This window comes from Cyprinus carpio, chromosome B9 (genome assembly GCF_018340385.1).
Source record: "Cyprinus carpio isolate SPL01 chromosome B9, ASM1834038v1, whole genome shotgun sequence".
Lineage (NCBI taxonomy): Eukaryota > Metazoa > Chordata > Actinopteri > Cypriniformes > Cyprinidae > Cyprinus > Cyprinus carpio.
Genome location: NC_056605.1, coordinates 10,836,772 through 10,861,454, shown reverse-complemented (window position 1 = coordinate 10,861,454; position 24,683 = coordinate 10,836,772). Strand labels below are relative to the sequence as shown.

The window sequence follows — 24,683 nt, the reverse complement described above, 5'->3', positions numbered from 1 at the left end:
TCTTGGAATGGAGGGGGCCAATAGCCGATATAAAGCTGATATAATAAAAAAAAAAAATGTTTAATATTTAAGAAATTTGAAATAATTTGACAATGGATTAAAAAATAAATGTGTAAAATAAACATACTTATACTTTAGATAACAAAGTTTTTTCACAAAAAAATAAATATTGAATAAAAATATAATTAAAAATGAAGTAAACACTGTAACCAACTGGGCACTAATTATTTTGGGAAGTTTGTGTGCATTGGGAATCATATTTTTCGAATAAAGCCAAGGTAACACTCATTTTACATACAGCACACACAGAAAATGACATGAATATGACAGTGGGCAAATGCATAAAGCGCAGCATAATTTAAAAATCACGAGTTTATTGTTTAAAGCATTCAATTAACACGGACCGACCGTCACACAGAGAACACGCGATCATGCTGGATAAAAATGCACACTTCACAAGATCTCACAGCTGGATTCGACTAAGTTTGCAAGGTTTGTGAAATTAAATGTTCATTAATCATTCAAAGATTTGATATAAATGATATAAATGTGTATTTGCTTAATGCTGACAGCAAACGAGAAAGTATTATAATGTTTGCCTTTCTATTACTAATTATATAAAAGCAATCGTTCTAATACTTTTTGTATACATTTTAATTCCTTTGTTTAACCATTCTATCTGATTATTAGACAGACTTCTATCCGTATTAGACAGAACTGTTAACAATGACAGTAAACAAGAGGGAGAATGTGAGGCGCTGCCGCTCTCAGGGCTGTCAAAATAAAAGTCTGGCGCGCCGTCGAAATAAAGGTCCCGTCTCAAACACATCTGCAAAGTTTATCGGCCGATGCCAATATTTGAAAAATGCCAAATATCGGTCAACCACTAGTTATTGTAAACCCCCCCCCCCCCCCCCAATTAGACAGGAAGAAACTATTTGGCTGACTTGGGCTATAAGATGGCAAATCACTGTTTTGCATTTGTTTATTAATTTTACTACTTTTTTTTTATGATACTACAACCTGAACTAACCTTGCCAGTATGACTTAAAGACCTTGAGAAAAAGTCATGAGGATCTTCAGTGGTCCTCTCCATGTTATTCAGCAAAAAACAAACGTAATGTCTGTACACTGATATAACTTCATAAAGTTATTCTTTTACATTGACGAAGTACTGATGGTCGAAATGTTGCTTTAGTTTGACTTTTTTTTATCCTGCACCTGAGCCCTATCCAGGTTTGTGGCATGTGCGCACCTTTTTTGCATTTTTGACTTTTTTTTTTTCTGTATTAGGCCTATATCATTTGATAAATATAATTACAAATTTAAATAATCTATATAATTACATTTGTTTGTTGGTTGCACCAAATTACTTTTTGCTTGATAAAAGTTTTTAAATATAAATATCATTAAAAATAAATCAAAATCAAACAAAAATAAATAACTAAGTCATGATAAAATATTATGACATACCACTTAAGTTTTTTTTTTTCAATTAGTTTTTTCTTTATTATGATATTAGAGCAGATACCCTGACACATCTGACCTTATGACCCAAAAATATAATCAAAATGAAATTTAAATCACATTAAAAAAATATAAAAAGATAATAAAGTATCTAAATTATTACATTAAAATTTTATATTCACATAGTATTAAAATAATATGAATAATAATAAAACAAAAAAATCAGCATTACAGTACATTCTTTTGTTACTTGGCAGACCGATAAAACATTCTGCACCCTGGCTTGCGGAAGTTCTAGTGCAGTCCAATCTGATTGGAACCTGCGATCTTTGCAAGTACTTTCCAGTTTTCTTAGCAATATGCGTCAGGCGGCCAGTGAACCGAATCCGTGGCCATGCCAACTAAAACTAACTCTTTTCTATTTGTTCTGTCTATAACCTCTATCATGTCACTCCATCAGCTGGTCTAGCAAGGTGATTGTGTTTTCTCATACTAGCAGATATCAGACCTAATTTTCCTTATGAAAGGTTCTGTCATCTCCCTGTGAAATATATATGTACTTACTTCTGCGCGCACACACATACGTGTTCTTAAAAGTACACGGATGCATCCCTTCTGCTTGGGAAGAACATAATCAGACACAACATATTTAGCCTTTCTCTTTAGCACCCTATTGCCATTGCCTTTTACACCGAACTGATCATTAATTCATTTTCCAGTCATAAACACCCTGTGAAGGGCTTCTTGAGATGTAATTAAGGGTCGCCTGCTCTTAACTGCATGGCTAGTTTTGAATTTCCTCAGAGAAATGGCCATTCTGGACTGGACAGGGTGCTGCAGGACAGGAGTGTGAAATTCGACTCCACCTCTAAGTGCTTCATTGCAGCTTGGAGTGAGCAGCAGATTTGGGCCCTGCTGGCCCCTCTCCCCTGCTGATTCAGATCCTTTCTCCTGCCCTCCCCCTCACTCTCACAGACCCATGCTGAAGAACAGAAAGCACCCTCAGGTGTAGCTAGAAGTCATGGGAATTTGAGTTTCTTTGTCCATCTGATAAAAATTGCTGTTGCACAATAATATCTGCATACTTACTATAAAAAAATGAAAATTCTGTCATCATTCACTCACTCTCATGCCATTCCAAACCTGTTTGACTTTGTTTCTTCAGTGGAACACAAAGTAACATCTTTTAAAGCAGATATCTTGTTTTTGTTCATACAGTGAGAGCCAATGGGGTCCAAAAGTTTCAAGCGCCATTAAAGTAGCGCTACATGAATCCATACAAATTAAGTTTTTCAATCCACATCTTCTGAAGTGATATATTTACTTTGTATGATGAATCGAAATGTTTATTAAAAAATAAATACACGGATCAATTCATGTATACTCTGATAGACATCTTTGTATATCAAGTGTTTTAGAAGCTAGAACATAGAAAGTTGTGTTGAAATGGATGTGTTGACCATAGCCACATGTTGGAGACGGTGAGGTTAATTGTCTGTGAATAGGTAACCAGGGGCTGTGTGTGTGTGTGTGTGTGTGTGTGGATATCTGTGACTGCTTCAGAGCTCCCCAGCCCAAGGCCTGACCACTCACAGTCAGCCTCTGAGATAAAGGTCATGACCACAGATTTGTGCTGTCAACCACATAGAAGGAGAGACAGGAGATTGAGCTGGAGGGAGGGAGAGCGATAGAAGGAAAGGAGGAAGAACGGAGGAGTTCACATAAGAGATTCACACACCAAACATAGATGTACCAGAGGGACGGAGAGCGAGAGGCAGGAAGTTTAGCTTTATGTGCTGTCACTGTCAAGTTTGATTCTGTTGATGCAGTAAGTGTTTGCGGCTTTGTTTTGTCAGAAGGTTTGTTTGGAGCGGTGCTGATGGCTGTTGCTCCAGTTAATTTAATTAACTTGGTTTTCTGCTTGCTTGAATCCAATTGTGTAGAAGTGTTTGGCATCTCTAAATAAACAGTTGTGTTTTTCGGGGTGATGTTTCTGAGGACCTTTTAACAATAGTTGACAAGCTCTCTATTTTCCTGTTGGGTGTTTGAAATGGTAGAAATTTTGACTAAACAACCATTGTTGCCCAAGAGATTTCAAAAATGGAAAAAGCATTTTACATGATATTTACTCAATTGTATATGCACCAATATTAACGGCACTGTACAGTACATTGAGAAATATTTTGGTTTATAAACATCTTTAATGTTACTTTTGATAAATGTATGTCCTTACTGAAAAAAAAAAATGACCAAGACTTTTGAACAGCAGAGTATGTTTTTGCTAACATATTTTTAAAACAAAACTAATGTTGCCAACAATTTTGCTAAAACAAAACATAAAATGCTATTCTGTTATTAATACTCTGAAATGGACCATTGAAACAAACTGATTAGTGGAAATGAATCAAGCTTCTCAACTCTAGTGATATTTTTTCTTCAGTATCAGTTCATGTTGAATATATAATTATTATCTAATATCTTCCTCAGCCCTGGTCCCTATATAACTAAACACACTCTTTTGTATTGAGAAAACCATAGCAAGTTTTCTAAGGATACCTGAATTGCTTCTGGGAAGCCAGAGTAAATGAATTTGATACCCTGGAATCTTTCCTTTCCTCAATTTTTCTCTGTTCAGGGAACGGATGTAGAGTAGGACCCAACGTAACTTATCATTAAGCTGTGTTTACATCGAGAGTTACGTGATACTACATGTTCTCCATCTCCGGACCTGTTCCCTCTCGTAAATGAACTTTGAACATGGGTGAGGTTGTAATCGCTTCAGCTATGCCACCAGTTTCCGTGAAATTTCTCCTCTAATAAATTTCACCTTTGTTTCGAAAGACTGAACGGTTTGAAATCTTACCCAGTTTCTTATAAACTGTGACGGGGCCTGATAGACAATCCCATTATCTCTTCTTTTATCTTACTTTCTTCATCTACCCACAGTTTTTTTTTTTCACTCCTTTGCCCCTCTTTACCTTCTGAGAGCCTATCATAAATCTCTATATTCTGACCAAACCACATTCATGCCATAATCTGCAGGGGCACTCATGCTTGAAAACTGTGCTTTTTAAAGCTTAACATTGTGACCCAGCAGTAGAATTTAGATATACTTTGTTTTATGCTCCAGATTTTAGCTTCAGAACCTCTGTTTATTATGTAGCCTCAAGTTAAGTTGACTGCTTCTAGCTTATCAGCATGTATCCAAAAAACCCTCCTGCATGACCTTTGTAGTCAGACTTTGACTATTGGAATAAGGGTTGGTCCACTTTGCAACTTATTCTGCAGACCACCCAGTTACACTTTAACCAAGTTCACAGATCATCAATGATACAACAATAGACAGTGGCAAACAACTTCCTACAAACTCAGATTAAAGCCCTGATATACTAGTGACAAAGTTCTTTTTTTGTTCTTCGTGTATGATAGTGCTTTTCTCTCAATAAAAGAATTAAACAACAAAAATGACAGCGGTGAGAAAACATTAGTTAAGAAAGCATGTGATCATAATGATATGGCAATGTTTTGCATGTGATAGATTGCTTTACAGTATAAAATAGGGCCCTATGAAATCCTTTAGATTTTTTCCTAAATTCCGTTTTATTTTTTTCCAAATTCCATTTTCTTTCAGTTTTAATTTTTCTGGATGAATCAAAAAGCATGTCTAATTAATTAAAATCATGAAACTTATACATTTTCACATCAATTTATTAAAAGTTTAACAAAAATTAGATGATTAGGGCCCTATGAATTGTTTTATCTCACCATATTTTTTTTATTGTTACCAAATTCTTCGTTTTAACATGTCTAATTATTTGAATTCATAAAACAACTTAATTTTTTTTTTTCTTAAAGTAGCCTAATGATTTTTCCCTCAGAAATTCTGTTTTGTGTATTTAGATTTTTCTGGTTCTCAAATGAAGGCATAAAACATTAATTTAATTTATCTTTTAATTAGTGAAAATTAAGCAAACTTTATTTAACTTTTGGCAAACAAAGGGGATTTACTATTAAAATTAAAACATGGAAGAAATGTTGTGTGATTATTCCTTAAAAAATAATGTTTTTTTTTTTTTTCATTTTAGTAGTAGTAGTAGGCTATGTGCATTCTACTGAAAAATAGTAATAGGCACAATGTATTCAAATTAAACCTGACTGTTATTTTGAGGGGTTTCTGTGAATACTTTTACAGTTTTGTGTATGTGATATGACGCTAGTTTTACTCAAATCAAACGGTCAAATGCTCATGAAGTGACTCTCAGAGCAGTTCTAGAGATGTTGTTCATGTGTTTACGTCCATTTAGTGAGACGGCATCACTGTGAGCGTCATGCGCGCTTCAGTATGGCATTCATTAACAGAGACTCGCAGAACATGCAGGATTCATATTTAAATCGACTTTTGCGGCTTAAATACTTTTAAAATTACATTTCATGACACAATAACAGTAATATTTAGAAAATGATCCAAAAAAATGGTGGTTGAAATCACAATGCTGCGTGAACTCAACCAATCAGCATGCTCAGCACCCAAGTCCCACCCCCGAAAATTGCGGAACTTTGAAAAAGTACTACCTCGCCAGCAGGGACTTTCTGAGGGGCATTGTTCATTCTTTGATTTCACTAGAGGCTTATCGGGCCTTTAAAGATTTAACCTGGCAAATTTTAGATTTTTTTTTTTTCCCAGAAGCTCTGCTAAACGAGATTTAGTTTCCAGATTGTTTGTAGTAATTCAGGCAGCTCTTGCTATTTTGTGTGCACTATGCATCAGTTACCGGACTGCGTGTGGTCCATAAGTGTGCCGTCTTATAATGTCTGGAGATTGTGTGTGTCTGATCTGAGCTAAACTGTTAAGACTCCCCTTTGTCCATGTCCCAGTGGTAGATCCCATCAGCCCACTGCTTTGTGTAAGTACCCTGCACTCTCTCTCTAGTGTGTTCACTGGCCTTGCTCTGCTTGTGCTGCAGTGTGAATTGCATGTCGGCTGAGTGTGCAAAACACTTCTTCTTTATTCATGAAGGGAATGGAGTCCTACAGAGAAAGAGAACACACATGCTTTCTCTCTCACAGCACTCTCTCATGGAAGCACATGAAGGTATTTGCTGATGAAGCTGTGGCTTGTGTTTGTTGGGCCGATGCCACGAATGTGCTTGGGCTATTGGTTCTAGGCATAGGTCAGGGTAGTTGACTAGTAGTCCATCAACCAGTCGACTAAGAGGATAAAAACACTCGAGAGAGACTTCAGCTTTTAGGCAGTAGGCATGGTATAAAACCCTTTCTGGAAGCCATCAAAGGACCACTTTTGTAACAGATTCAAAGAAATGATATAGACAGGAACCCTGTAGACCCTCATGGCAGTGTTTTTATGACAAAGCAAGATCAGTTTAGGTTGTTTAAAATCATGTGGTGTGACTCTCCAAAAAATTTAATATTTCCAAATGTATAAATTGTGCATAAATACTAGTGGTAGAAATTTAAGAAATTTGACATTTGACAATGGATTGAAAAATAAATGTGTAAAATAAACATACTTATACTTTAGATGACAAAGTATTTTTGACAAATATATTTAATAACAATATAATTATAATATTTAATAAAAATATAATTAAAAAGGAACTAAACACTGTAACCAACAGGGCACTCATTATTCTGGGAAGTTTGTGTGCATTGGGAGTCATATTTTTCAAATAAAGCCAGGGTAACATGAATATGTATCATTTTACATACAGCACACACAGAAAATGACATGAATATGACAGTTGGCAAATGCATAAAGCGCAGCATAATTTAAAATCACGAGTTTAAAGTTTAAAGCATTCAGTTAACACAGACTGACCGTCAAACAGAGAACACGCGATCATGCTGGATAAAAATGCACACTTCACAAGATCGCACAGCTGGATTCGACTAAGTTTGCAAGGTTTGTGGAATTAAATGTTCATTAATCATTCAAAGATTTGATATAAATGATATAAATGTGTATTTGCTTAATGCTGATGGCAAATGAAAGTATTATAATGTTTGCCTTTCTATTGCTAATAATATAAAAGCAATCATTAGAATACTTTTTGTATACATTTTAATTCCTTTGTTTAACCGTTCTATCTGATTATTAGACAGACTTCTATCCGTATTAGACAGAACTGTTAACAATGACAGTAAACAAGAGGGAGAATGTGAGCACTGTGTGCTCAGGCGCTGCCGCTCTCAGTGCTGTCAAAATACAAAATAAAAATGCTCGAACACATCGGCCAAGCAGAAAGACTTATCAGCCGATGCTGATATATGAAAAATGCCAAATATCAGCACTAATAAATACAGTTTACCTTGAAAAATATGCACTACAGTACAAAGTTTTAATAAAGTTTATTTTTAAAAGTTTATTGATTAGTTGTTGTCTACTAGTCAGTGATCAACCACATATTTCCTCTTTTGTAGCATAAAGCCGAACAACTGATAATTCCATATATAATATCCATATATACATTCCAAATATACACTATAGTTCAAAAGTTTGGGGTCAGTAAACAAAATATAAGAAATTAATACCTCCAGAATCCGTTAAATTAAAATGACAGTAAAGACATTTATTATTTTTCAACAAATATCAATTACAAAAAAATTCTTCAACATTAATAATAATAAAACAAAATTACCACATAAATATTAAGTAGCACAACTGTTTTCAACATTGATAATAATAAGAAATGTTTTTTTTTTTTTTTTTATTGGATTACTGGAGAAATGGCTACTGAAAATTCCGCTTTGCCATCACAGGAATAAATTACATTAAAATTATTTTTTAAAAACACTTACTTTATATTGTAGTAGTATTAGTATAAAAAAAAAAAAAAAAAAACACCCTTACCAACCCCAAACTTTAATATTGTAGTTTATTTTTAAATCTGTACACTCACATTTAGTCAAGATATGAGGGTAATACTATATGCTATTACGTTTACCTGTTTTTTAAAAACCATATGAAACCAACATGAATACAAAGATTACATTTCTAAAAACATGGGACATGTGTTTTAAGTGAGATTTTTTAAAAAGATTTTTCCTTGTCTTTTTTATGGACATACCTTTACTGTAAGTCATTGAACCATGTAGATTTGCACAACCGTATTTTCCTCACACTCTGGCCTGGCCTTCTACCTCAAATGGAGAATCCAGCTTTTGTCGTTGTTGGTGGGAATTTTCCTTGATATTCTACAAGGGGAAAAAGACATGCATCAGTGCTGTTTATAGATTTATGATACAAAGTTTTCCTATGGTGTTTTTAGATGTTTTTTTTTTAGACAGCTTCGCTTTGCAGTTCAAGCCTTGGAGATTAAACAGCACAGCATCAAACCTGGAACTGCTCAGCTGTGAATGTGAGTATGGGCCGCAGCTTTGATGGATGTAACAGATTGGAAGCCGAAGGGTTAATCTGTGAACCTTGGTGCTGTACATATAAATGAGAATGGAAAAAATGAGTATGAATGGGACAGGAATGACTTGATCTGAATCTGCACTGCAGAGACGAGAGTCTTTGTTGTTTTGTTTGACTGGAGCCTGAGCGGTGTGGTATGTTAGCGTATTATTTATTTGTACACGCGCTCACATGTACACATTCACAAACTTCACAAAAGCTAAACAAAGCAGACTCAGTCAAATGACTTCCTTTGTGTGTTAAAGAGCAGCTCATATGGTATTTTAAAGTATCCTAATATTGTGTTGGAGTCCCCTACAACAGGTTTAAATGCATCTAAGGTCAGAAAACATTGTAATTTTCTCAAAACATACATTTAATATTAGAGTCATTTGCCAATGATTTCGAAACGATTCATTCCAAGCAAGTTCAGAGCAAACCCCTCCCTTCCATGAGCCTACTCTGCTCTGATTGGTCAGCTGGCCAAGCCTGTTGTGATTGGTACAGAGAGAAGTCCTTGAGCAAGTTAGCCAGCGCTACCATTGACAAAGCACCTTTATATATATATATATCAGTAATATAGTGCTCAAAGCCGTTCTTATAATAATGACATAAAATACAAAAACACTTATGCAAGCGAATCGTGCCCACAGCTAACAGTTAGCTGCTAAACTGTGAACACTTGGTGGATACATTAGCTGAGTGCTAACGTGACTAACTGAGGAAACAATACAGTTTGTAAACCAAAATATGTCTACTGTAACGTTTGAAGAATGACAGACAAAAGACGCTTTGTCTTAACTCTTAATCAGAACAGTTGTATCAGACAGGAGCACCAGCCTAACTCGCTCGTCTCTCCTATATTAACCCTATAACTACTGGTGCGCACAATAAACAGCAATTTGACAATGATTATAATGTCTGTGTGCTACACTACATTCTTTAATTATTAAACAAATTAATTAGAACAACATTAGTATACAATAATCGAGACATTCTTCCAAAAAGTTGAACAACTAATAATTAAATTTACATTGTTTAGGTTATGCCTCTCTTTCCATAGCTATGGACATTGGTTTTGGCCTCCCAGAAGCTCTTGACATCAGAGTAGGTCCACAGTATGTAATATGTACCAAGGGTCCAATGAAAACAAAACTTGCCATTTGAAGAGAAAGATCTGAAGAAAAAAAATGTGGTCTCCAGTACAAATCAGCGTGCAAAATCATAATTAAAGGGGTCATATGACGTTGCTAAAAAAGAACATTATTTTGTGTATTTGGTGTAATGAAATGTGTTTATCTGGTTTAAGGTTCAAAAAACATTATTTTCCACATACTGTACATTATTAAACATATTGTTTCTCATATATGCCTGCCTTTCTGAAAGCTCCTCATTCTGAAAAGCGAGGTGTACGGTGATTGGCCAAATACCTCAAGTGAGTAATGGAAATGTTATTCCCCTTAACATACTGTGATGCCGTGTCCTGGTGCGACAAGACAAAACCAATAAAACCCATTACAAACAAGCCATTTGTTGCATCCAAAGGGAGACATAATTACTGATTATAATGGCTTAAGGCCCGTTCACACCAAGAACGATAAATATAAAGATAACTATAAAGATAATGATATTAGCGTCCACACCTGCGAACGATATCTTCTGTTTATTCTAAGCGCATGCTCATCTGGCACTTTAAATTCTCAAGCTCGTTACAGCAGGATCGATTCTGATTGGCTGCCAATTTTTTTTATCGTTCATCAGCTGGAAAAATCAGCCCTGGACAGCGGGTCATTTTGAAAGTGATTCCAACGATATCGTTTTTTTGGATGTTTGCAGGTCAAACATTGTGCTTAGTCTTTATCGTTATAGTTGTGGGTGTGGACTCTGCTGTTCTTTAATACTGAAAACGATTTTTGCTATCTTTATCGTTACCTTTAAACTTATCGTCCTTGGTGTGAACTGGGCATTAACCTTTACTTTTTCATTTTACATTTCAACCCGCCGCGTCAAACATAAAACAAAGAAACCAATTCTTCATCTGAGAAACGACAAACAACAAGCACGACAAACAACAAGCACTACTCTATACTGCTCAAAACTCGAATTTGAATAGTCGGTGGCAAATTCTTTAAATATGAAAACATACTTACAGGCTGTGAGTCAGAACAGTAGGTATTGTTGGGTACTCTCCCAGGTTCAGGTAGTTTCGCTTTAGCAATGAAACACACAGAGTCTTTATAACATGGTGGCAGCAACAATACTACAGCGAGAATAAAAGTTACGCCACCTTTCTTTGCGTGAACATTTGGGTGGTGTTATGCAAATCTTCCCACACAGTGACGTAGATATGTGCGGGCATATTTAAATGATTCTTAACTTTTAAATAGAATATCTCTTTGAGTTTAAGACTTTAGTCTTTGCAACTTTAGGGATCTTATCTATTCACGAACAGCTTGTAGCACTCCAAGGAGAAAGCTTGAAATCGCATCATATGACCCCTTTAATAATTCCATGATGCAGTTTTTTCGAGGCTGCAGTATCATCCCACACAAAGCTGTCATTAATATCAAATTGCGTATAACATAAAATTACATAAACTACCAATTAAGAAAGGTTTGCGAGAACTTTCCCGTTATTTCATCTTATAATTTGGAGACTGTTGACCTTTTGTTTATATTGAGTAAAGACTTAATAAAGCAGATGGAGAGCCAGTTTGGTTCCCCAAGGTGAAATATTTTCTTCTGAGACATGGTAGACTAAAGAAACTGGGCTGAATTTCAGGCTGCATCATTAGATTTGTTTGCCAGAAAGAATCCCCTTTGCAATTCACAAACCTACTTTTTCCAATTGCTCTCCATCACATTCTGTAAGCCATTGCTGAAATGCATCCCTCTGTTTAAAGAGGAAATAATGTGCACTCTGACCTGACCATTTCCTGTACAAGAGTGTGTTTGTCCATTTGCTTGAGTGTCACATTGCTGTACTGGATTTGGCAGTGTGAGTGTGTGCTGTAATTATTTCCCCAGGTCTTTAATCTCTTTTCTTGCTCTTTTATATTATGTTGTTGTCAGACTCCAAAATTTAATTTTACATTCACATTAATGCTTTGGCAGGTAAAACAAAAAGTAGAAGGTAATTACATTAAAATGATATAAACAACACAAACCAAACAAAAAAAAAAAATTCAAAAACACATTTGGAATAAACTAAAAGTAAATCAAATACTGCAAAAGTCTGTTGTGAATCACATATTCTCTAATAATGTTTATCATCAGAACTCGTATTGTTTTTTATTCTCTAGAATTCCATGTGACAGCACATTTGGAATATTCTTTATGTGAAGGGCTGTGACGGTCGCCGTTTCTGCACTGGACACGACACCGCCACGTCGCAACAGGTTGAGTCCCTACACAGGACGTTTGAACTTTGTGTCAGTACCTCATAAACAGGACGAGGCAGTTTACTGTTGGGGATTTGTCATGCCGCATCCAGTGTAGACAGTATCACTGATTATAATGAGTTCTAAAGTATTTCGTCACGCCGCTCACATCCGGTAGTCAGGGTGTAACTTTCTTATTTAGGCTACTTTCTTATCTAACTGTATTATTTCTTTGATATTTATTTTAGTGTTTTGGAGCCTGCGTGTTCACATGATGTGAAGTGCTAAAATAAACATGGACGTTTGTTAATGGATGATCGAGCATTTTATTTATTATTTGTATTTCAAAATTATATATATATATATATATATATATATATATATATATATATATATATATATATATATATATATATATATATATTATATACATATACATAAATTATATATATAATTCATATTAATTTAATTATCAACACCGCGCCACCGACGGTAGTTCATCCATTACTACCGCGGTGGTAAAAATCTGCCACCGTCACAGCCCTATGTGAAGCACAATATATATTGTCTTCATCTGTTTATGACAGAAGCAGATTTACAGAGACTGAGCCTAGCTTGTGTATGATGCAGTGATACAGTGAAATGTATCACCTACTTTTTGACACACATACTGTATACAAATAAAAAGGCAAAATAATTCTATTGTCAAAAAATAACAAAAATAATATACTTCCATTCAAAGGTTTAACTTTGCAGTAAAGAGAGTAATATGAAATATCATTAAAATGTGAAATATTTGTTTTCTATTTAAATATTTTAACAAGTAGGATTTATTTCTGTGATGCAAAGCAGTCATTACTCCAGTCTTCAGTGTCACATGATTCTTCAGATTGAGAAATTATTCTGATATGCTGATTCTGTGCTCAAGAAAAAAAATGTATTGCCTTAAAACTGTGGTACATACATAATTTAAAGAAACATTATAAATGTTTTATGGTTACTTTTGATCAATTTAATGGGACTTCCTGAATAAGGGTATTAATTTCTTAAGAAAAAAAAAATCTTACTGACACCAAACTTTTGAACGGTAGTGTATAATTGAAATAAAAATGCAAAATATCGTTTCATGGCTGTTAAATTTCCCTACCTCATTGACCTTGTTCCAAGGCAAAACACATTTGGATGCTGATGATAGTGTTTTAAAACTGAAGGGGTGGTTCTTTAACTTTTATCGAAAGCTCCCTGAAATGATTGTTTTGTGTTAAGTTAATAAACTGTAACGCATACATTAAGTTGTAGGCTAACCTAAGCTTGCAAATGTTGAGCGTCACCTGGGTTTGAGTCATCTGCATGCTAACAATGGTGGGCTCTTTACAGATCTCCTGGTGGGCTAATTGGATGGCACATTAATTGCTTGGGCCGGTACTCAGTGAAGTGGAATGGTAATTATGGGGTGCTGATTCTAATAAAAAGACTCCCTCACCCATCACTGACATTTGGTTGGCAGAGGGTTTTTTATATAGAGATTTTTGCATTACTGGCTTATTAGGCAATGGGAATAGAGGCCTGTGACAGCTGCAATGCGCCCCCAAGCTGAGCGGGAAATGTTAAAGGGGGGGAACAGCGAACAATCATAGAGCGAGTGTCCTTGCTGCCCCAGAACCTCTCGGGCCAAACCAGATGAGTGTGTAATTGAAGTTCTGTTTCATTGCCTAAACCATGGCTGTGCCGAGTGGATGTCAACAGAAGAGGACATACAGTGAACAGAGGGATGTGTGATTACTTGTTAGTGCTCCATGTTCCAAAATCCCACAATCCACTCCCTTGCCAGCCCTTGTTTAGCTGGCACATGGCTTTACAATGACATCATCTGCGGGGAGATAAAGATGGAAATTGAGACCCAGAAGGAGTGCCAGCATAAGACAAGGACAGACTCTCAGTAGTACATATTGATAGACTGAGAGAGCGAGGGATGAGCGGTGGATGAAGTCGGATGAATATTTTTGCAAAGCTCTAGACTGCAACAAAAATGGTTGCATAAGCACCAAAAGATGGTGACAACAGTTTAAAATCTAGTTGCCACTGATTAGCAATGCATGATATATTAATATCATATCATATAAACTGATGTTAGAGATTTTTCATTCATTTAATTGTACATGCTCATTTCCTCTCGTTTTACATTTAGATTATCTCCTGTCATCTAACACTCACATGTGAAGCCTAAATTCACCTAAAGGATTTAAAACAATGTTTTTTTTTTTATTGATTTGTTTTTAATTTATTTCCATTATGACAACTCTCGGAGGGATTGGCATGGTAACGTATATGACAATGTTAATGCATTTAGTCTTGGTATATAATATATAATATATTATATAAAAATATATTATCCGCTTCAGATAAATCTAGCAATAATCCTAATCCTTTAGGCCTAATCAATAACTAACAAAATAAATAAATAACCATAAATAGCCATTTCAATGTTTTATTCAATAAGAATGAGGCTGTCAGTCCTGACAATTTACAGGTGTCCGTTTTGTATACTGTATGAACTCATCTGTATTAAACACATTTAAACAATTTTTTAGCATGCCTGGGAGCTAAAGCCACCAAAATCATGGATGACCGCAAACGGTGCAGTGCAATGACGCATTCCAGGCAGAAGTATGTATTATTGCATAATCAATGCCATTGATTATGTTAACGCATTGTTCCAAAAAAACCAAATAACTACAAAAATAATTTGTGTACTTTATAAAATCTGTCCTGGAATTGATTATTGTCTGTTAATATTGAAAGGATTAAATAAGGACTTCCGAACTTCTTTTTAACTCCTAAATGTTGTACTGTAGAAGTTGGTGGCTTCCTAGTCATTTATTTTTAGTTTGCAGCTCTGTTCTAGTTGAGTTATTGAGTGATGGATGGAAAGGTAGATGGATAGGTGGAGGTAGAGGGAGGTGCAGGATGTGTTTTCTGCTGTCTCAGCCGTAAGTTGTGTTTTGACTCGCCGTGACATATGCTGTGCATGGACATGCTGCCAGGCTCTGCCCTTCAGGAGCCCAGAACACGATCTGCTCTTAGTGAGAAGCTTCCTGTCTTTCCTCTGGACCCTAACCTCGCTCTCCAAAACTGCCTGCTCTGTCACGATAAAGCATAGGATGTACGTAATGAACCACCACCCCTTTAAGCTTGTCCCCCGTCGGTCAGTGTGCAAGGCCAGAGTGACACACAAATGCACTGTTGCATTGTGGGATGAGGTAGTTCCCCACCAGCTTCTGTGACTTAGCCTTTTCTCTGCCACTGTGCTAAATTCATTGCCAATGCTTTGACCTTCAAGCATCAGCTAGGCAACACCATTAACTTTTGCCCTCTGCCCCCTCACTTTCCTGACTGCTCATATTCAGCTGGCAGATGGAAAGGTGGACTAATTTACTAAAAATGGCACTTTGGAAACATTTAGCTCTTGTGATCTGAAACTGTAGTGCTCTGTAGGGCCAAAATGAATAGCTGGCAGTGTAAACAATAAACTTTTCTGACGTCATGCTATAGCTTGATTATATTTTATTGTATTATATAATTTTATACTGTAAAAATTATTCTTTGGGCAAAAACTTTAAATGCTTAACAGTAATTTCCTTTATTCCATATGAAAAACAAAAAAACAAAATAGATCTAATGGGACATTTCAAGTAATTATTTTTAGTTTTTGGAAGTGAAGATGACATTTTTCAAAAAATATAAAAGATAAAAAAAGATCTTATAATTTTCAGTTAAAAAAAAAAATTCCCAGAAGAATACTGTGATGCTTCACATTTGATGAGTTTTATATATATATATATATATTTAACAAGATATATACATTAGGGTTTTATTTTACATCTCTGCCTGTGGAAAATATATATATTTTTTTTAATTTGATAACTTTTTTCTTTACAACCTGTGTTTTAGTTGGCTGTCAGTATATTTTAAAGGTTAACATAGATTAATCCCGTATTAACATTATTTCAGTTAATGAAATAAATTTTTTTTTTTAAAACGTAAGTTTAAATTCAGTCTGTCAGTTAAACCTAAAATGTTGCTACAGTATTTTGTAATACAGTTCTGGCAACCACGTGTGCCAGTTTTTTTTTTTACCACAAATTTCACAGATTTAGTTTTTGTACAAATATATTTTAAACATTTTAAAAAGTATTATAAAATGCTTATTTAAGTATTAAAAAATAAAAAAATAACTACATAAAAATCTTTTTGCTTGTAATTTTAAGATTTAAAATTTTTGCGTTCAGGTATGAATATTTGTTTTTAAAAATACAGTGCATTAGATCTTGACAGTGCATGCGTGTGTGCAGACGAGGACGGAGCAAGCACGGGTTTGGCTGGATTTATTTGGAGGTTTTTGCTCACGTCTCATTCGGCACAAATCAGAATGTTTCAATATATTTGAATGTTAAACTATTATTTATAATGTAAACTAGGCTTGTACTTTAAACGCATTCGCATATAGACGGAAAAGATCATCCTCTTCACATGAGCGAAAACGTCTTTGGCATAACAGCAGAGTGACCCGCTATACTACGGTCTATTTAAACTGACCAGTGTAACCTTTTATATGTTTGGTTGACTGTATTTTATTTTGATAATGAACAGACTGTTTGTTCTTTCCCCCGACGAGGGTGGGGGGAGAGGGCCTAGGTTCAAGTCATGGTTCGCTGTTGTAATATACATATTTTACAGTCACTGTTAAGCATATTTATCATAAACACAGCTAAAAAGCTTCTTACCAGTGGCCGTGCTTCACAAAACTTAACATTTAGAACAGTTTTATCATAGATAGAATGTTTCAATACAAGCATTTTTTTAGTCAAATGTGGTATATGCAGCATTTCAAACCTTTAACCAACAGGGTAAAAATCAAGAGATGGCAACAGTTTAAAAGTAGCCCAATTCCATAGAAAAAAAAAAGAACAACAAAAAAAAAAACGCAATCTTGACAACCATGCATCCAACATGAGCTGCAGTAGTCAGATTTGACTGAACACAGGTTGAGAGGAGAGATGGCTGACAGACCATGCTGGAGGATTTGCTGCTCAACAGATCCTGAACTCATTGACAAATATCTGATCTTTACACAGGGCAAACGTGATTGCGAAATCGAAAGTGAACAGCAAGTGCTCATTCAAAAGAGATTATATTCTCCGCATATTGATAGCGGCTCCTTGATGCGCGAAAATTATATGCAATATTAGAATGTTTGCGGGAGTGGGCAGGACTGGACACAGTCTTCTTCAGGGCTCTAATACAAAAACGCAAACAATGAATGGCGACTATAGAAAGCAAAATCCGAATCCCGGACATTTTGGGCGATTTAGAAATCCCGGCCGGACGCATTTTTCAAGGTCCAAAAAGAGGACATGTCCAGGAAAAAGAGGACATATGGTCACCCTACTTTAGCAAAGCAGCGCGGAGAGATGCTTCTGAAATGTGCTGCGGCATGGCTGCTATAAATATAAGCATTGACTAGAGTGGCTACGATCATCTCTGGTGGCCGTGGAGCCGTAATGTGCCGCAGACGTGTATGTTCTTCGAATAGTTGACGCTGGCATTGCACATTTTGCACACCACATGACTTGTCAGGTAATAAACTCTAAACGAAACAACTGCCATTAATCATGTATGATTTAAAAAAAATATATAAATATCGATATTGCGTTTTTGAGAATCGATACAGTATAGCCAAACAAAATATCGCAATATTCAAGTATCAACATTTTCTTACACCCCTAGTAAACATGGACCTTAAAGTGCACCAGAGGAGTAATATGCTTACTCTATGGATGTTTATTGAGCAGCTGGACAGCTGTTGGGAAGAAACTGTTCTTTAATCAGGAAGTTTTAGCTGTTATTGCTCCCAGGTGTCTGCCTGAGGAGAGCAGCTGAAACCAGTTATGTGCTGGCTGAGATGGTTCCTCAGTGATCTGCAGAGCATGTGTGATGCTGCTTTAGATGGAAAAGATGCTTTAAGAGCTGCTATTCCTTGAATTAAATACTTGATTAATTTCTCTAGAAGACATTCTTATCAGAATAGTATGAATGTTAGTTGCAACCATAGTTCTTTGTAGATACACATTTTCATCTGAACTATGGCTGTTTACCAAGTTATGTCTATATACACTTTTGGACAAACACGCGCTGCCTCTGTCTCTGTGAATGCTTCTCACTGATGGCAACAGGGTAAGTGCTGCGATATTCATGTAACGGCATCTCAGCTCTGACAAGTGCACATATCTCAGCTGTGTTTTTTGAAATCCTATCTTCATTGTCACAGCAGAGCTTAGAAAACAGATTTCATTTAAGACTGTTTATCTCTGTGATAACTTCACAGTACTTCAGTTTCTAAATATACCTCTGCATTCTTTCACTGGTGTTTCTTTGGTTCATATTTAAATGTGTTTTTTAGCGTACATTCCCTTGTTATAGATCTAATTGCCTCATTCCCGTTGCAGCGTGCTGTCATCCTAGTTCTTGTAAAAACGAACTGTTATATTTTTGGACGAGGGCCATATTGTAGTGGAGATAGCAGAGAGGAGATGGGCAGGTGAGGAGGGGTTCACTTTTAAAAGGTTTGTGAATGCCAGTCATTTTTTCACGATTTGCTGTTTCATTGGGTGAGTGAGTTTTCAAAATCTCTGCCTACTTTCCCCTGTGATTTGCTCAATCAAGGAAAAATGAAGGGGAAAAACTATTCCGTTCAGAGTGGAGCTGTCATGTAGCTGATAGCTGTAAATGGAGGAATATGTGCCTTCTGTGTGATGACTCTATGCTGCTTTTGAGGAGACTAAAGACTCTTTTATGTGTCTACTGCATACTTGCAGGTCATATTTGATACTCATTTCAATTCGCTTTTTACATAATGTGATTATCATTAGCATTATACAGCACAACGTTGAAAGCTTGTCATGAAAAAATCACCCATTCATCACACTATTTGCAACTATTTGCATGCCGCTTGTGTTGAAAGGTGTGGTAAAACCCTGATGGAGTCAAGTGAAAAGGACTTGATTGAACAGTTCAGACAAAAAACAAAAATGCTGTCTTAATTTACTCACCCTCATTTTATCCAAACCCAGATGACTTTAAAAATGGTTTGGTTACCAAAATTCTTACGAAGTTTTCATTTTTGGGTGAACTGTCTCTTTAATGGGTTGGGAATAAAAAAGGATCCTGTGCAATGCATCACAATTCTCTCTTCAACAATTCAGAATCGATTCAATGCTTAGTTTTTATTGGCATATACACAATGACATTTGTATGCGCTAGAGTTTTCATTTATTATAAATTTATATTTATTTTTAAAAGTACTTGTATAAGTTATTCAATAAAAATGCACAAATTAAAAAAACATGTAGATCAAGAAACATCTTAGAATCTTATTGGCTTGCAAGAGGCCTAAATATTCACACAAAAACACCACACTTCCACAGCCATTTGCTCACCTGTTGTGATTTTTAGGAAGTATGTGCTCAAGACTGATCTAAAATACACATTGAGACTGTAAATGCCTTTGAAGGCTTGGTAAACATTAATCATGGTCAAGTGATGTGCTCATTCACTGATTTGAGCACATGATTCAGAGATGAGGACCCTGAGGTCTAATCGTGAAAAGGGAAGAGAGGCCTGTGGCAGGTCTGCACACTCTATATATATGTATGTGTTTATTTGCATCAAAGAGAATAATTCAGCAGTGAACAGAGAGGGAGCTCTATAGTACAAAGGGAAGGTGAAGGACACACTCAGAGTAAACAGCAGTCCTTATCGGACAGCTCATTAAGATCTGCTCCATATGCACATCTGTAGTGTTTGTATATGAGATCCTTACACTATTGACATTCTACTGTATCTACAAGAACGGTCCTGTGGTTATCTACTGTTTTCTTTTTTGAGATGTGAACATCTTCCACCTCTGAAGGTTTTTTTTTCAGCATATCAATCAACCTTCTTTATTTAAAGGGTTAGTTCACCCAAAAATGAAAATTCTGTCATTAATTACCCTCATGTCGTTTCAAACCTGTAAGACTTTCGTTCTTCTTCAGAACACACATTAAGATATTTTTGATGAAATCTGAGAGCTCTCTGACCCTGCATAGACAGCAATGCAACTACCACGTTCAAGGCCCAGAAATGCAGTAAGGACATTGTTAAAATAGCCCATGTGACATCAGTGGTTCAACCGTAAGTTTAGGAAGTTATGAGAATATTTTCGTGCACAAAGATAACAAAAATTACGACTTTATTCAATAATTTCTTCTCTTCTGTGTCAGTCTTTGATACATGTTCATGAGAGTACCACGACTGACACAGAAGAGAAGAAATTGTTGAATAAAGTTATTTTGTTTTCTTCAACAATGTCTTTACTAGCTTACTTGAATGTTGTAGTTGTATTGCTGAAAAGAAAATACTGTCAAGTTCAGTGACAATTTCTGTCTTTCACCACTGCGACTTACTTGAATTTCTCAGTTGTAGTTGTATTGCGAACTGAAAAGAAACATACTGTCAACAACAGCTTTCAACGAATATGATGAAGAAAGAGTCGGCGCGGCTTAATGGTAACCGACAGACACTTTACAATAAGATGTCATTTGTTACACATTAATGTAATAACTATCAAATCTTTTGAATGTAACACTGAACAATGCGCATCACATTTTATAACACAATTTCATTTCCTAATCTTCAGAGCTGTTAATGTTATTAAAAGAAATAGAGTCGTTCATGTTCTAGTTCATAGTGCATTAATGTTGTGACAAACACAACTTTTATTTTAATAATATGGCATTAAACAAATGCTGAAATTAACATGAACTAATAAAATGCTGTCCAGTATGTTATTTTGTATTTGTTTTTTAACTAATGTACCAGCTTAAAAAATGAAATTCATATTGAAGAATATGGCGCTCCTAATGGGCCGCAGATGAGGCATTAAGTGCATGCCACTGTGACCAACTTAACATTTTACAGAATTTAATGTAGCAATGTGGTCACTCAGTTTTTCAGGATCAGTTTTAATTGTGTAACTGTTCATAGATTTGAACAAAAAAATAAAGTGTTACTATGCACGGGCCATACTGATTGCAAATACAAAAATAAGACAAGTATTTACATGTGGTGTTAAACTGTTCATTTTAAATATTGCGGTTATCGCTAATACCGGTATATCGTCACACACTAAATTAACACGATATCGATAATTGTTGTTTTGAATATCACGGTTATCGTCAATATCGGTATATCGCGACACCCCTACTGAGAATGATGGTAAATGATTTGTAGATCCTGAGCACCACTGACAAGCATCTAATCTTGTATAATGTGTGGTAAGTACTGCCGATGTAGTATACACAGAGCACGTGTGATCGCGAACCACGAAAGTTAAAGTAAATAGCAATCGTGCATTCAAAAGCAGTTTCAATTCCACAAATACAAATACCATACACCATAATCACCCAATTAAAAAACAGCAATATAAACCAACAATATAAACCAAAGAAACGTCACTGAAATATATAATTTCCTCCCATCTCATATTTATTCGCTTTAGGGGTTCCGTAGCACATGTAATTTTCCTTCCGAACATGGTATTGGGATGTGGTGGATTGCGGGGGATATGGGTGGAGGAATCACGATGCCGGTTCAATGTTGTGATCGGCGATGGATGGTAGCATCGTCTATCGGCCCAATCTTACGCTGAATGATTATGGAACTTTATTTCACCCATATTTTGACATTTTATTTTCACAAACGTTATTTGAAACATTAAAGCAGTCATTTTTTATTTCACTTGAACTTGCATATGCTTTCTATGTTTAGCTATATGATCACCGAAGTGGGACATCTCGTCTTTGACCCGTAGCCTACATATAAGTATTGACTTGGTAACAAAGAGCCAGTTTTATTTGCAGAAAATATAAGATAAAAGTGATTTAATGAGCAGAAATATAATTTTATGAGCAAGAAAGTCACCAGAGAGTACTGAAACCCTCTGTGGTCGAACACACTGTACATCGCATACATTTACATTACATGCATTTTTTTCTATGCAATATCCAGCCTTAAAGTGATCACATTAATAAATTATAGAGTGATTTGATTAATTCTTCACATCTGGTTGTTAAGAAAACATGAATATTCCATAGTCCTTGCCATCCTCTGGTTCAGTCTCTGTGAATACTGATGATGTTTGAGGGTTAATGTTGTGGCTCTCTCTGGATTACCCAATGAGCGGGAGGGAGATGTAAAACCCAGGCTAACCTATTAAAGAAATTACCTACATGTCTGCTTACAGCCTGGGATTATGCCCGACACGCTCCAACTGGGGTGTTTGGTACATGGAGTAATGAGGATGAGAGGAAGACTGAGAGAGACCCTCTATATGGACGTCTCAGAGGGACTGTGATGGGATGAAATTGAGCTGATATGTATGCTGTCCATACTGTGTGCCATAAAAGACCTGCATATGTAGCGAAGATGAAGGGAGAGCCAAACCCAGCGGTTCAAGGGGGGTTTATGGTACCACTGATCATATCACACAGGGGTTTAATTGAGCAGAGGCCAAACAGAACAGCTGCGGTGCACCACATACAAGTCATCAGAAAGCTCACGCCTGAGTGCTTTATCATGGAAGTTGTAGATCTGAAGGGATTCCTCAACGCCTTGAATTTCACACTGATTCTGGTTAAGCTTTATTTACTCTGAGCTAAATAGGTCTTCAGAGGGCAGGGCGGTATGAAAATCTTACAGCATATGTCTCAGTATTGTATATATATACAATAGTTATTCTTGCTGAAATTTCAATCAAAGGGTTAGTACATCCAAAAAATGGAAATTGTCATTAATTACTCACCCTCGTTTAGTTCCAAACTCATAAGACATTCAATCATCTTCGGAACACAAATTAAGATATTTTTGATGAAATCCGAGAGCTTTCAGACCCTGCATTGACAGCAACACAACTGACACATTCAAGGCCCAGAAAGGTAGTAAGGATATTGTTAAAATAGTCCATGTGACGAGTTTAATTAATTATTTAAATAAATATTTAAATAAAGTTATTTTAATTTTCTTTGCACACAAAAATTAGTCTTGTAAATCAAGAAATTAAGGTTGAACCACTGATGTCACATGGACTATTTTAACAATGTCCTTGAACGTGTCAGCTGTGTTGCTGTCTATTGAGGGTCTTGGCTTTTCGATTTAATCAAAAATATATTAATTTGTGTTTCAAAAATGAACAAAGGTCTTACGGGTTTGGAATGACATGAGGGTGAGTAATTAATAACACAATTTTCATATTGGGGTGAATCATCTCTTTAAAAATTTTATATATTTCCTAATTTAGAAAATAAAATTCCTAATGTGTTTATGCCTATTTTTTTTAAAAATCCAGTGAATTAAATACAAAATTAAAACATGCACTAATGTTCCAAATTTTGTGTTTAGATTTTTTTAGATTCTTCTATACTCACCAAGAAAAAAATGTATTTGATCAAAAATCAGTAAAACGGCAATATTTTTAAATATTATTGCAATTTATAATAATTATTTTCTATTTAAATATATTTTAAAATGTGATTTATTCCTGTGATGTTCAATCTGAATTTTTAGCTTCATTTATCCAGTCTTAAATGTTATTCTTCAGAAATTAATCTAATGTACTGTTGTTTCTCAAGATACATTTATCAATGTTGAAAATTGTTGTGCCGTTTAATATTTTAGTAGTAGGATGCTTTGATGAACGGAAAGAACAGCATTTATTTGAAATAGAAATAGTCTTCACTGTCACTTTTGATCAATTTAATGTTTTCTTGCTGAACAAAAGTATTCATTTCTTTCAAAAACTCTTTTGATCGATCAGCTAATGTGTTCTAATCACTTACGTTCAGCTAATGAGTGAGTAAAAAAGAGGTGTTTGGCTCTACTAATGGTACTGTACTTCCATTCCTACAGCCGCCATGTTAAGTGTTGTGCTTTCTCCCATTTATTTGAATACAAGTGGTCCATTTTCTCCTTTTTATAATGTCCCTACTCAGTGGTTTGCAGATTTGCAGTATACCCATGTCTTGCTTCCCTAAGACTCAAAGTGTAGGGTAATGTAGATTTATCTGTGTGCGTGAATGTGTGCGTGTAGTGCTGCTGTTAGATATAGATTGAGATTTATGGCTATAGGCCTATTACTGCACTGCCATGATCACGCCAGGCTCTGGAAAACATCCTCTCCTCTCTTATTCCTGACAGTCCTTTTTCTCCCAGCCAGAATACTCATGTTCACAAGCCCTTTTTCATTACCTTAGCTGGAAAGAGATATGCCTTCAATCTTCGTGAATGAATTCTTCTCTGGCTCTCGCAGCTGTGGGCTCTCGTTCATCT

General features: G+C 35.6%; 1 protein-coding gene across 4 annotated transcripts in view; it reads left to right on the top strand.

Annotated features, from left to right (window-relative positions):
* Positions 1 to 24,683, top strand: part of LOC109096591 (cytoplasmic protein NCK2-like) — a 59,316-nt gene that overhangs the window by 6,250 nt on the left and 28,383 nt on the right. Inside the window, exon 2 of one of the 4 annotated variants that reach the window (XM_042730894.1) lies at positions 12,183 to 12,278. The exons of 1 other annotated variant lie outside the window; for it this stretch is intronic. The gene's annotated coding sequence lies outside the window, so the exon portion shown is untranslated. Of the gene's footprint in view, positions 1 to 1,712; positions 3,296 to 8,768; positions 8,844 to 12,182; positions 12,279 to 24,683 lie in introns of those variants that run through there. 2 more of the 4 variants (XM_042730896.1, XM_042730895.1) reach the window with 2 other exon arrangements.